Consider the following 13804-nt stretch of genomic DNA (forward strand, 5'->3'; position numbering starts at 1 on the left):
TCGTTAGAAAGGTATTGGTTTGCTCTATTTAATGGTCTAACACAATTTATTGTAGTTAACTAACTAACTGCTAGAGGGCGCTTTTTCAAAAAATCGCAATTTCTTGCGGTTATCTCAGAAAACTTAAATGAAATGGAACCTTTTTTATATTTTAGATAAAAAGAGCATAAAATTTTGATCACGTCCTGAAAGTTTCAAGTCGCTATCAATATTCGTTTCATAAATATGCATGTTTAAAATCGATGCGCCGTAAACATATTAAATTAAAAAACTATGCCTATAGTTATTAGGTTATAAAATTAACGGGCTTCATACCTTAATATTAATAACGAGTTAAACTTAAAAATAGTGTTTAACGTATGCACTTAAATTATATAACAGGAATGATTGAAAAAAGCAGATAAATAAATGAAAAAAGTCCTCTAGTGCCGTCCTAAATGTTCAAATTGACGCCCGTCGTTCTCGATGCACATAAGTAGCCTGTCTCTAGTTGATGTGACAGCAGATTTTTTTTCTACTTCAGGAATTCTACCTATGCATTAAACTATTGCTTGCATCATATCTTCCCTTGTAGCGGGTTTGGACGAATAAACCTCATGCTTTACTTTTCCCCAAAGGTAAAAATCTAAGCAGGTTAACTCCGGAGACCTTTAAACAGGTAGGTATACTTAAGTGATGATTAATATAAGAGGCCACCGAAATAAACTGCCTTTTCCAATCCAGCGGTTAGGAAAAGAAACATCTAAATGGCGCCGAACATTTTGCGTATAATGTGCAGGACATCATCATCCACCATCATGCTGAAAAAACATGTTCTGACGGGTGTCCAGACATCTTCTAACAGAAGAGGTAAATTATTTTCGAGGAAATGTAAGTACCTCTCGCCATTCAGCGTTTGTTCCAAAAAAAACGGTCCTATAATTTGACCGCTCAAAATTCCACACCATACGTTTAAAAGCCAGCGACCTTGGGCTTGAACCTCATGTAACCATCGAGGGTTGGTACGCGACCAATACCTAGTACTACGCTGATTTACTGTTCCATCAATGTGAAACGTTGCTTCGTCGGTCCATAATATTCGGTATAAGAATCTATGGTCTTGCGCAAGCATGTTTAGCATCCAATGGCAATGGATTAAACGACGGTCAAAATCTTCTATATAAACAACTTGATGGCGAACCATATGATACGGATGTAGTCTAAATATGAATCATTCAATGTATTATAATTTTGGAGTAATTGTTATTATTTTATTTAATAAGTAATTCTAGCTAATGGGTCCAAATAAACATCACAAAAACACCTCGAATAACTTCAATAAAGTGAAACGTGGACAAACCGGGTATGGTATGGGTGGTTTAACTGTTATATACCATAAACAATGCCAAAAAAAGGAAAAGCCGAAAAAGTGATAAAATCTGTATTTTTAGGAAACTATCAACAAAACGCCATTTAAATTTGTTTATGACAAAAAACTCCGCTTCTTTTGTTTCCGCAGCCTACTACATATTTTTAATCAAGATACCTAGGCACTGCAAAATTCTTACCGTAGGTCAGATGTAATAACATGCATATTTATTAAACGAATATTGATAGCGACTTGAAACTTTCAGGACGTAATCAAAATTGTATGCTCTTTCTATCTAAAATATAAAAAAGGTACAATTTCATTTAAGTTTTCTGAGATAATTGCAAAAAAATTGCGATTTTTTTGAAAAAGTGCCCTCTAGCAGTTAGTTAGTTAAAAAAAATATTTTCAGAATTTTCTCTTAGCCACATTAGTTATAAAAATTTTTTTTCCAAACTTGTATCTTTCATAATTTTCGAGATATGGCCGATGACCTCTGTTAGTGGAACACCCGGTACAATATAGCGATAATTGTTGATCTATCTTGCAATCCATACTGTATCTGTGTACCAGAGAGTAATTGGCAGTGATATGAAAAAATATTAATTCTACACATTATAATCACAAAATTATAAACACTCCAAATTTTTATGCATTGTTTATGATAAAACTGATAACAACAGCAAGTGCTTCAATGAGATATTTTAAAATACTCGTGGGAATCACATCTTTCCCAAATCTGTTTTTCTTTTTAAGTTTTTTCTGCAATTACAATACAGAATCTCATGACATGTGCGCTTGCTTTTATTAATAGGCTACATTTCTAAGTTAGTATATGATTGAATTCTTTGAGAAACCAGTAAGTTATCCTGTTCTTTTCGGTATTGTTATATTTTTGTTTATAATAGATATTTTATGTCTTAATTTAGACGACATAAGCAAGTTGTTCCGCTTCTTTTTACTCTTAATTACTTCAACTTTATTTAGATATTGACACTTGTTTAATATTTATATCCGCTATTAAATATCCTTTTTGGAAAATGTTGATTAAACATACCATTAAATTTGAACATAAAGACTCGCCATTGCTCATTTACGTCTTCACACTGAACGGTATACACATTGAGCCATTGACGCGGCATCGACGACGGTTGTGACATAGCCAAAGGGCGAGGCACTTCCTCTTGATGAGAGGGCGTGTCGTCTTCTTCAGGGTATCTCAACTCCTGAATGCGGTTTTGGGTACAGTAGCTAGGGGTGTACGCTGTAAGGTTTCTCGTGGGGTTTTGTCGCGTATTATAGGGGTGCGTGTTACGCCGAGTGACGCTCATCGTGCTTTCGTGCTTTCGTTGAATTAAAGGTAACGGGCGAGTCCGACGGTCACTCCGCCAAGACACGAGTACACGCAGACCGCTACAAGCACCTCGGACCGTGCACGCTAACACGCGCCAATCGGAAAATTAATAACTTCTGCCCTTCTGGGTTTGCGATGGGTAACCCACTGTAACGCAATTATAACACGTAGGCGTTTATAGCACTACCCAAAGCAAATTGCTGCAACCTTCCTTAGCCCGAAACAGGAAGAGTGTGGATTCACCCAAAATATTAAGTTGCCGATAAACCAACTTACCAACAAATTTCCTCCCCTAGGTGGTGTTTAAAATACTCTAGCTCAGACGGGGGTTCGTGAGGTTTTTCCCTCTGTATTCCAAACTGCTGCTTTGTCAAAATCGAGAATAAGTTTTAGGCGCCACCGAAATTTTGATTTAACAACTAAAGTTCTTTAAAGTTAGCTGCAACAAACCCTAAACAAAATATGGAAAACAAATACTGACTTGTTGCCCGTAATATGGCTTCAAAATCTAATCAAAGAAAGGCCACACCATTAAGTGAACAAAATACATTTAATCATTATCGGAATAATGACAAAACAAATAGCAAAGGTGTGCAGCAAATAATTACAACGCTGGGCACCCTGCGGACGCTACCAAACAGTAATAAAAACAATAAATGAGTGGGTTTACACCGCTGTAGGTTAAACACTTAAAAATGTAATTACGCTACCAAATATAGCACTATGTACCCTGAGTACACCCCCAAAAGAAACCATAGTCGACTGTGATTAGCTTTTTTACACTGGGTCAAAGCAATTAAAATATGAAAACCCTTATCAATATGTTGAGCAAATACAAATTTGTAGAGCCAGTAATAAATGAAGTAATTAGTTGTTGTATGATCAAATTACACTAACAGAAACTTAGATATAGGTACTTATCTTGACAGACCTCCGAATCTAGTGACGTTTTAGATTAATTAAACCATCCATTGACCCACATATGAAGCTATCCCGATTGGTCAACTCGTGAAATACTCTGGTGACTTGTTAGGTGAAAAAGGTGCGTGAAAACGGTTCTCCCCAACTCCGGTCTCAGTGTTTCAGACCCTCCGTACATCCATAGACAAATACAATTCCCAATTTACCTATATGAACTAATCCAAACGTCTTTGGAAAAGCCTTCTGGACTAATTGACCTTAGTCCTGGTACTAGTTCCTGTAAGTACAACCCTATATATAATACAAATACACAAACTAAAACCAATTATTTACCTCGTTTAACGAGGAACACCAAAAATTAAAGATCCGCGTCTTTAAGACAACCGCCGATAATATAGCCGATTTAAAATGGCCGAAGTTCGAACCTTTATAACGCCACCATGCGGCTAATTAATTGCCTCCAGAACACAATGCGATCGCTAAAACTCATACGGCGATGCTACCAAAACTATGGCAATTAATTGATAAAAACAGAGGCTATACAAAGTCCCAATCAGTGGGGTAGAATCAATTCAGGATTCTAAATAGAATTGCCTCCATTTTTCGAACTTCACACGTGAAAAGGTTTTGTCAAAAAGCCCTCTCTAGATTCCCTTTTCCCTCAACCAAAAGTGAATATCTCTACCAGCAAAAAAAAATGACCCTTCAACGACAATCTACTGTCCACAAGCCAAATGAAGACAGAGAAAGAATACCTCGTGGCAACGTCGAAGGCGCGATTCAAGAAGAAAGCACCTGTCGCGTCGATCAATACTCGTACGAGCAAGAGGGCGCAGACTCCTCAGAAAGCGGGCAGTACGTTAGCCCAATCCGGCGTAGGTACGACCGTATGTGACCGAAACTGCAATGCGATGTTGTCACGTAGAGCTGGTAATACTACGTACTCCCAGACAAATCTATTCTTGCCAAATCAACCCGTAACATCACCCCCTTTTCTCCGCAAAAAAAAAATTTTACAAAAGAAAAAAAAATTTTTTTTTACACTTCCGAGGTGAAAGAATCACTGTCCTCGCTATAATAAGGTTTCAGGTCTTGGGTATGCCAATTACCTTTAGACTTACCTTTACGATCAACTAATTCATAAACGCAATATCCAACTTTACGTTTAACCTTGAAAGGACCTTCAAATTTATCTGCCAATTTTGCTGTATAATAATTCGCTGCATTAGACAATGCAAAAGACCTTTTCCAAACCCAATCTCCAATATCAAAAGAAACATCCCTTCGTCTTAAATTGTAACGACTTTGAACCTTCTCTTTTGCTTCTCTCAATCGTTCTCTCACGAAATTTCTCAACTTTTGAAGAGCCACAACCCTATTTGATGACTTAACCGAAACATCATCAGAACATTCTGACGTACAGTCTTCCTGCATTCTATATTCACTACCATGTAAAACCATATCAATTCCATGATTTATAAAGTATGGAGTTTTACCAGTGACTTCATGACTTGCAGTGTTTATCGCGCAATTCAATGCAGCTAGGTCAGAATCCCATGTTCTCTGATTATCACCTGTAAAAGCTGTTAACATTGACTTCAAAACTCTATTCACCCTTTCTGTGACATTAGGTGAAGAATGATAGTTTGGGTTATATAACACCTGAATGCCGTATTTCTGAGTAACCTCGCGGAAAAGTTTGCCTTTAAATTGAACGCCGTTATCACAACGGATAATTTCAGGAACACCATGGAACAGAAAAATTTGCTCCTCCAAAAGCTCAACGACCTTACAAGCAGTTGCCTTACGAATGGCAAAAAATCTATTAAATTTACTAAAGATATCTGTTACGACGAAAATATACGCATTACCCTTTTTGCTTCTTGGCAATGGACCAAACAAATCCATGCTGATAACTTGCCAACAGCGTTGTGGAACTAAGTTATTCACACACAACCCAGAAGGACGTTTCTGTTCAGGTTTGGTTCTCTGACAGACTATACAATGTCTAACAAATTTTGCTATTGAAGCTCTCATACATGGCCAATAATACAAACGAGCAACCTTCATAAACGTTTTATGAACTCCTAGGTGTCCACCAACAGTAGAAGAATGACAGCTTTTTAAAATTTCCGAACGTTTATCCTTGGGAATAACTAACTTCCAAAAATCACTTTCAAATCTAAGCTCAGGAAAGTCCAATTTTACGTGCTTGTAAATCCTTCCATCTCGCACTCTCCAAGCTGGAAACTTTAGAGAATTCTCCACAATTTGCCTTCTGAGACTTTTATACCACAAATCCCTGGTTTGTGAGAAATCTTCCGAATCGAGATTAATAATATCACAAGAGATAGGAACTGATCGCGAAAGAGTATCTGCCACAATATTATCACGACCCTTACGATGTATGATTTTATAGTCGAATTGCTGTAAACGCAAAGCCCAACGACCTAATCTAATTTGATTAAGTGTTTAATTATTGATTGACTGATTTATTTAATCAGTTTTGAGTAACTTGGATCACAGGTAGTGATCAAGTTTTTGATTGTTATCCAAGTCAGTTGTTTTTGTTGCACTTTAGCTGTAGAATTTATATATCACTTGTGTTTATTTAGTTTTTGGGGTTAAACTGGAAATTTTAATAATGGCTCTCCAAATTAATGCCTTGCAAGCCCATGAGCTGGATTATGAAATTTCTATCAGATTCTATCAGATCTATGAAGCCATTGGGTACTGTTGATCAGAGACGTAAAATTTTGAGGGGACTGTTGGCTCAAGAAAATGCCAATCGTAGTATTTGTCAAGTGTCGAACCCATTTGAATTTGATTTTGATGAAAAGGAGCTGGCGTTATCTATTGCATCAATTAAGGTTAAAATAGTAGGTTTTACCGGTACATCTAGTGATCCTTCATACAAAAACATTTCAAATCGGCTCTGGCATGTCTCAGGCCGACTTAATCGTATGAATCATACTTCTGATGAGGAAACTCAAAGGAAGAATGATTTATATGTTGAGATATTAACTTTGGAAGGTGATCTCGATGCTAAAGTTTTTCCAGCTGCTTCAACTCCTCTTGACCCAAATTTGGGTTCTGTCAGTTTTAATGCTAATGCAGTTAATCAGGTTGTTAGCAAGTCTGTGCCTGTACATAAATGGGGACTGCAAAAGTTTACTGGCGAGGGTTCATTAATGGCTTTTCTTGAAAAGGTAGAATCCTTTAGAATGTCTCGTGGCTGCTCAACAGATGAGGTTTTTGCTTCTGCTGGAGACCTTTTTGATTCGCAAGCTTGGACTTGGTGGTATAATCATCATAAAAAGGGGCGTTTTATTGATTGGGATGATTTAGTGGGTAAATTAAAAGAGACTTTTTTGCGTGACCACTATGATAGAAACTTATTAGAAGAAATCAAAGCTAGGAAACAAAACCCTAAAGAACCAGTTTGTTTATTTATTAGTTCTATGGAGGGTCTTTTCAATCGATTAACTGAGGCTCCTTCTGACAAAGAAGTTGTAGACATTAACAGAGAAAATTTAATGCCGGATTATGTTAGGACTTTGGCATTGCATGACATAACCGCTGTCAGTGACTTGACTTCTTTGTGTAAACGAATAGAGAACAGTCTCTATGTTTCAAATCAGTACCGACCAACTACACATAGAGGTAATTTAATGGAACCTGATCTTAGTAGGCCAGGCTTTTCTGGAAATATTAGTTCTGTTTCCTCCAGTGTGGTTTGTTGGAATTGTAGGAAACGCGGTCATATAAACACTGAATGTACTGCCGAAAGGAGTTTGTATTGCTACAGTTGTGGTAAAGAAAATTTTACGAAGTCCAACTGTCCTAATTGTTCAAAAAACGTCACAAGGCCTGACAGGAAGACCGACAATCCTTCTGTCAGGTCGACAAAAAATTCTCAAAAGAAAGAGAACAAAAAAGACAGTCAGTAGTGACTGATCTTTTGGATTGGCATAAATGGTTGGACCAAGTGAAATTTTTTATGTCTGAAAAAGTTCCTATTGTTGGTGAAAATTTCCGTTTACCCTGTTTGTGCTAAAAAATCGTTTGATGACCGTCCATATTTAAATGTTAGAATTTCTGATCGTTCGTTTTTGGCTTTGATCGATAGTGGTAGTTCTATCTCTATTTTGGGTTTTGATGGTCTGCAGATACTTAAAGACGTAGACTTATGTTTGACCGAAGATTCGTCATTTCACGTCACTACTGCTGACGGAAACTTACAGAGTGTGTCAGGTTATTTTTGGGCTCCTATAACTTTAGGTAATGTTACCAGACTGTTGAAAATTTTAGTTATTCCTTCTTTAAAACATGAGTTGATTTTGGGCATTGATTTTCTTAAAGCATTTAATATTCAATTAAATTTTAGAAACCTGTCATGTCAATCAATCTTTAATTCAGTGTCTGTTATAAATAAGATTCAGTCCGCTGAAGAGTTAACTTTGACACAGACTGAAGAACTTAATAAGATCAAGGATCTGTATAAAACTATTGCACCAAAAAATAAATTGGGTTTAACCCATTTAATTAAACATACCATTAACACCGGTAATGAAAAGCCTGTCAAACAGAGACAATACCCATTATCATATGCAATTTGAGTAGGTGGATGAAATGCTAGAGCTTGGTATAATAGAACCTTCTAATTCACATTGGTGTTCGCCTATGTGGCTTGTCAAAAAAAGTGATGGCTCATTTAGAGTGTGCTTGGATGCCCGGAAGCTTAACTCTGTTAGTATTCCTAGTGCATATCCAATGCCTCTTATTGATTCTATTGTCACCAAGGTTCGAGATGCGAAATTCCTGTCTTCAATCGATTTAAAGCAAGCTTTTTATCAAATTCCACTTGATGACACTTCAAAAGAGAAAACCGCTTTTGCAGTGCATGGTAGAGGGCTTTTCCATTATAAAGTTTTACCTTTTGGATTGAATGATAGTGCCCAAAGTATGTGTCGATTGATGGACATGGTTATAGGACCGGCTTTAGAGCTTTATGTATTTTATTATCTTGATGACATTATTATTGTCACACCTGACTTTGACACACACTGTGAGATTTTGAAAAAACTATTTATGCGTCTTAAGGATGCTGGTTTGACTATTAATTTGGACAAAAGTCAATTTTGTAGGTCGTCTCTCAAATTTTTAGGTTATATTGTTGATCGTGATGGACTTAGGACCAACCCTGATAAAGTTTCTGCTATTTTGGATTACCCTGTTCCTAAAAATACTACGCAAATTCGTAGACTTGTCGGTTTGATAGGTTTCTTAAGGATTTTTCGTCCCTATGTAGTCCAATTACCGATCTTTTGAAAGGGCGTAAAAAAGGTCAACTTATTGTTTGGACCCCTGAAGCAAACATTGCTTTTGCTAAAATTAAAGAGGCACTTACTACTGCTCCTGTTCTTGCCAGTCCTGATTATACCAAACCTTTTAGTTTAATGTGTGATGCTTCTGACACAGGAGTTGGCTGTGTGTTGTATCAAGAGGAGGACGGTTTGGAACACCCTATTGCCTATGCGAGTAGAACTTTGAACAAATGTCAACGTAAATATACAACCACTGAAAAGGAATTGTTAGCTGTTTTGTTTGGAATTGAAAAATTCCGATATTATTTGGAAGGGACACATTTTGCGGTCCATACTGATCATTCCTCTTTAGTTTGGTTGAATTACATGAAAAATCCTTCTGCTCGTATAGCTAGATGGATTGTTAAGTTATCTCAGTATTCATTTAATTTTGTGCATAGAAAGGGTGTTGCCAATACTGTAGCTGATGCTCTTTCGAGAAGTTTGGGAGATGTTGCAGTTTTAAATTTGACCAATCTAATTTTGGATAAATGGTATCGTGACATGTTAGTGGAAGTTCAAGAATCACCTGATAAATTTCCGACTTTTAAGATGAAAAATAATTGTCTTTATAAATATGTATTTTCTAAGTACAACTTGGATGGCAATGTTTCCAATTGGAAAATTGTTGTGCCTACGGCTCATAGACAGGAAATTCTTGAAAAGTTTCACGATCATGAAACAGCCGGTCATTTAGGCATCTCTAAAACTTTGTCTAGGGTTGCTGAACTGTATTATTGGGCAAATATGCGAGATTCTGTTTACCGTTATGTTAGAAAATGCACTATTTGCGCTGCTAGTAAATCTAGTCATTTACCCCAGGCAGGTCTTATGGGTCAATACCGAAATGTTAATTTTCCTTTCCAGTTATTGTCAGCTGATCTTATTGGTCCTTATCCAAGATCAAAATCGGGAAACCAGTACGTTCTTGTTGTGGTGGATTGGTTCACTAAATTTGTACTTGTGCACCCTATGGCGAAAGCGACTTCTAAGGCCATAGTTAAGTTCATTGAAAATCAAGTTTTTCTTTTGTTTGGGGTTTGCCAAATTTTCTCTTGTGACAATGGTAGTCAACCAAGTGATAATCACTGCAATAAGATCCTACATTCATGAAAATCGCAGGGATTGGGATAAATCTATTTTCCAAGTTGCCCAGGCTATTAGACTGGCTAAACATGAAATTACTGGTTTCTCTCCTGCATTTTTAAACTTTGGCAGGAATATACCTGTTGATGATTCATTTTATGGTTTAATCAGTGATAATGCTGACAATAAAGTAGAAATCTCGGATAAAGTGTATAACCCCAATACAGTTCAGGAATTACCTAACATCTATGAAGAAGTTCGGAAACGACTTCATAATTCTTACATTCAAAGTAAACAACGTTATGATTTTCGAAAGAGAGATGTTGAGTATCATGTTGGAGATCAGGTCTGGAAGAAAAATTATGTTTTATCTAAAGCAGTAGACGGTTTTGCTGCCAAGTTGGCACCTGGGTACATTCCGTGTACTATTTCTAAAGTCCTCTCTAATTTAGTATACCGTTTGGTTGACAGGGATGGAAATAATTTGGGAGATTGGCATGTATCCGACATTAAACCGGATGTGACTTTAAGTGACGAGTCTGAGCATTCTGATGCTCATTCGTCTGACTGATTATTGAGATTTAGTTTTTGTTAGGATTGACTCTAACTTTGTATGCAATTCCGTTGGTTTAATAGGTGTACACGAATTGAGTCGGTCGTATGTTTTCTAATTGATTGAATCCATAATGAACAAGTTTTTGTTTTCTTGTTTTGGTGATAATGACATTTGTTACCTAACACCTTTTTCAATAAGTGTCATTATTAAGGGACAGTGGAGGGTACTTATATACTCAATTGTTTAATTGAAAGATTCTGTGGATACCGTATTACCCAGAATAACACATTTTAACATCGTGTATCATTTTTAATTTAATTTAATTTGACTTGTTTATTATTGGATTTAATTTTTCTCGATTGTGACTTTAATTAATTGATTTTCCCGCTTTGGATACTCCCTTTTATTTGTTTGTTCTGGAATGAGTGTTACCGTGTGGTCAGGGTTCCTGGAATGATTTGGGAGTGGCAGGGAGTATATTTTTCCTCAATTGTGTCTTTTTTGATTTTTCCCGTTTTGGATACTCCTCTTAGTTTTTTGTTCAGGAACGAGTGTTACCGTGTGGTCAGTGTTCTTGGGACGATTTAGGAGTGTCAGGGAGTCAATTTTTCTTTTGCCCGATTGTGTCAATTGTTTTTCCCCGCAACTTGTATGCGTTAATGTTTAATCTTGCGTACATGTAGGGAATTTCGTTTTTTTTCTATTCTCTATTTTGTCTTGTTGTCAGTTTTGACAATTTACCTGATTTTGACTTTTACCGGATTTGACTTTGTAACCACTTTGCTTTGTTGTAAAGGGCTGAGCGGAATTGGGTGCCGCCATGGTCACTTAACCTCTAAGGTTTTTGGGAGGGTAGTTCATGGGGGGAAAGTCTCAGAGTCCCTGTAAGTACCTTAATGGCCCTGGAGTACGGGGACTTTCTACTGTGTTCGACCTCAGCCCCAATTGCTTGGTTACGTGAGATTTGGCGTCAGTGGTTTCGTTCCGAACACCCCAGTAGAATTAATTTTTGTGTGGTTACTAATACACTAATCGTTCGGTGTATTCTTCGGGTTTTCTAGAGAGGGTTCCTATCAAAAACCTTTCCTTTTGTTGGTGGACGATTGTCTTCTTTCCTGTTAGTTTTCTTTATTTCATTTCCACCAGCCAGGTGATTTGTTTTGGTTTCTCTTTCTGTGGTTTTCCTGAGCGTTGAGTCCTGTCTCTGTTTATCTCTACCGAGACCAATGAATGAGGTTTCCTCTCACATAACGAGGTTTACGCAACGTTGGTTTCATGTTCAACCCCGTTTTAATTTTCTGGACATAAACCGGTTAGAGATTTGTAGGGTCATGACGAATTCTCCTGGGAATATTGTTTGAGTGGGAGACTGGAGCGAGTCAACTGGTACCTTGTGTTTTTTTGTCCCTCTTCAGAGCTACTTTATAGCTGTGATGAGGTTAATTTTTGCTTGAAAGGTTGTTTGCCTCCTTCAAATGGTATACTGGCGCCTATCATTTGTTTTCTTGATTTTGGTGGTTTATCGGTTTGGTTTGCTTTTCTTCATGTCAGTTTCGAGGTGCTTTTTCACTCTAAGTAACTATTTTTTTGGTTACTTAGGGGAGTGTGTTACGTACGAAATAGAGTTTTCGTCAGTAACTCGTTTGGTTTGTGTTTTTAATGTCCGTGGGTCTAGTTACACTAGTAGACCGATTCCGATCACTTAAATCCTCCATTTGCACTTTGTGCACATTTTGTTGTAAATGTGGGTGCGTGACCTGATAAGTTATCAGGTGCCGTAGTCACGTGATTAGTTTCGATTTTTGTCGGGGAAGCGTCGGTTTGTGGTCGTGTTTCTTTGTGTCAGGTGCCATGTGGCCTATTTAATCACCCCACTTTGTGATATCGGTCTCTTTACCACTACAGCACCCGAACTGCCGACATCTGACCTTTTTTCTGAGCGGTGTGGCGCGTGTGTGTCATAAGTTTTTTTAATCCGTGATCATCTGGCCGAATTACAGGTAAATTGGTTTTATTGTTAGTTCTTTTGAATTATTTTGTATCGGACCAATTTTCCAACACAGTATTGTGTTCGGCCCAACCGGAGATCCAAAGACTTTCCAACCGGGGATTCAAGGGCTTTCTGACCGGAAATCTAAGGGCTTTCCGACCAGGGATCCGAGGGTTTTCCGACCAGAGATCTAAGGATTTTCCCGACCAAAGAACTTTTCAATCGGGGATTAAATAAGCCTAACCGGGACTGCTCCGTCCAGAGTTTACCGGACCAACCCACGTGTTGGAAAAGCCGACCAGTAACCACAGAGTTTAAGAAGGTCAGAGCCTCAGTCAGAGTTGAACCACCAGGTCAATTCCTTACTTGATTTTGTTTTGTTTAATTTTTTTTAATTTATATTAGTTTGCTTTAAACAACTTCAACATTTGTCATTACCTCTGGTCACCTTTTTGGTTGCCGGAACAAGTGTTGAAGCTGTTTGTTCGTTTTCCCTGGTGTTCTGCTGTTTTCTGCCTTAGGTACCTGTCACCAGTCTCTGGACCCCATTTCCTACCTGGAAATCAGCGGTGGCCACTACTGACTACTGGGGAGAGGATACTGGAGGTTCCAGGACCCAAACATCGTCTTTGAGAACTGGTAAGGGCAATTAGGGACAGCTTGGCACTGGGAAAACTTTTCCTGTTTTCTTTTTATTTCAAATTTAACTTTTTGTAAATTTTATTAATATTTTGTAGATTGTAAATATTGTAGTTTTTTTTTTATTTGTAATATACACGTGCACATATACAACTAACGGTTCGTTTGATTTCCTGCAGAATATTCAAGTGTGTTTATTTATAGCTAATTATGAACTCATGCAATTAATCCACGACCTTGAGCAATCTAATTTAAAAATGTTGAAATCTCATTAACGTGAGGTTTCATCATAACAAATTATCCTATACCAAAAGATACAACCCTGTTCAGCGCTGAGCTCGTTTTTATTTAAAATGTACTGTTTAAAATTATTGCCAGGGCAATTTCGAGGCCAACCAAATCTTAAATAAAAAGTAACCTTTTTAATACATTATCTTTATTAGTTTCCTGTTTTACTCGTAAAAAATCATCGGAAAATTAGATTGTTTTATCAAAAGTAGATAAGATGCTGAGTTATTAATTTAAAAAAACAGCATCCTACTAT

The 13804-nt window shown here is 37.3% G+C and overlaps 1 pseudogene; it reads right to left on the reverse strand.

Moving 5' to 3' along the window:
- Positions 1 to 232: 232 nt before the first annotated feature.
- Positions 233 to 1260, reverse strand: LOC145736528 (uncharacterized; annotated as a pseudogene).
- Between the last annotated feature and the right edge of the window lie 12544 nt (positions 1261 to 13804).

The sequence above is a fragment of the Ips typographus genome, linkage group LG12 (genome assembly GCF_016097725.1).
Source record: "Ips typographus isolate SLU linkage group LG12, UJ_Ityp_2.0, whole genome shotgun sequence".
Taxonomy (NCBI): domain Eukaryota; kingdom Metazoa; phylum Arthropoda; class Insecta; order Coleoptera; family Curculionidae; genus Ips; species Ips typographus.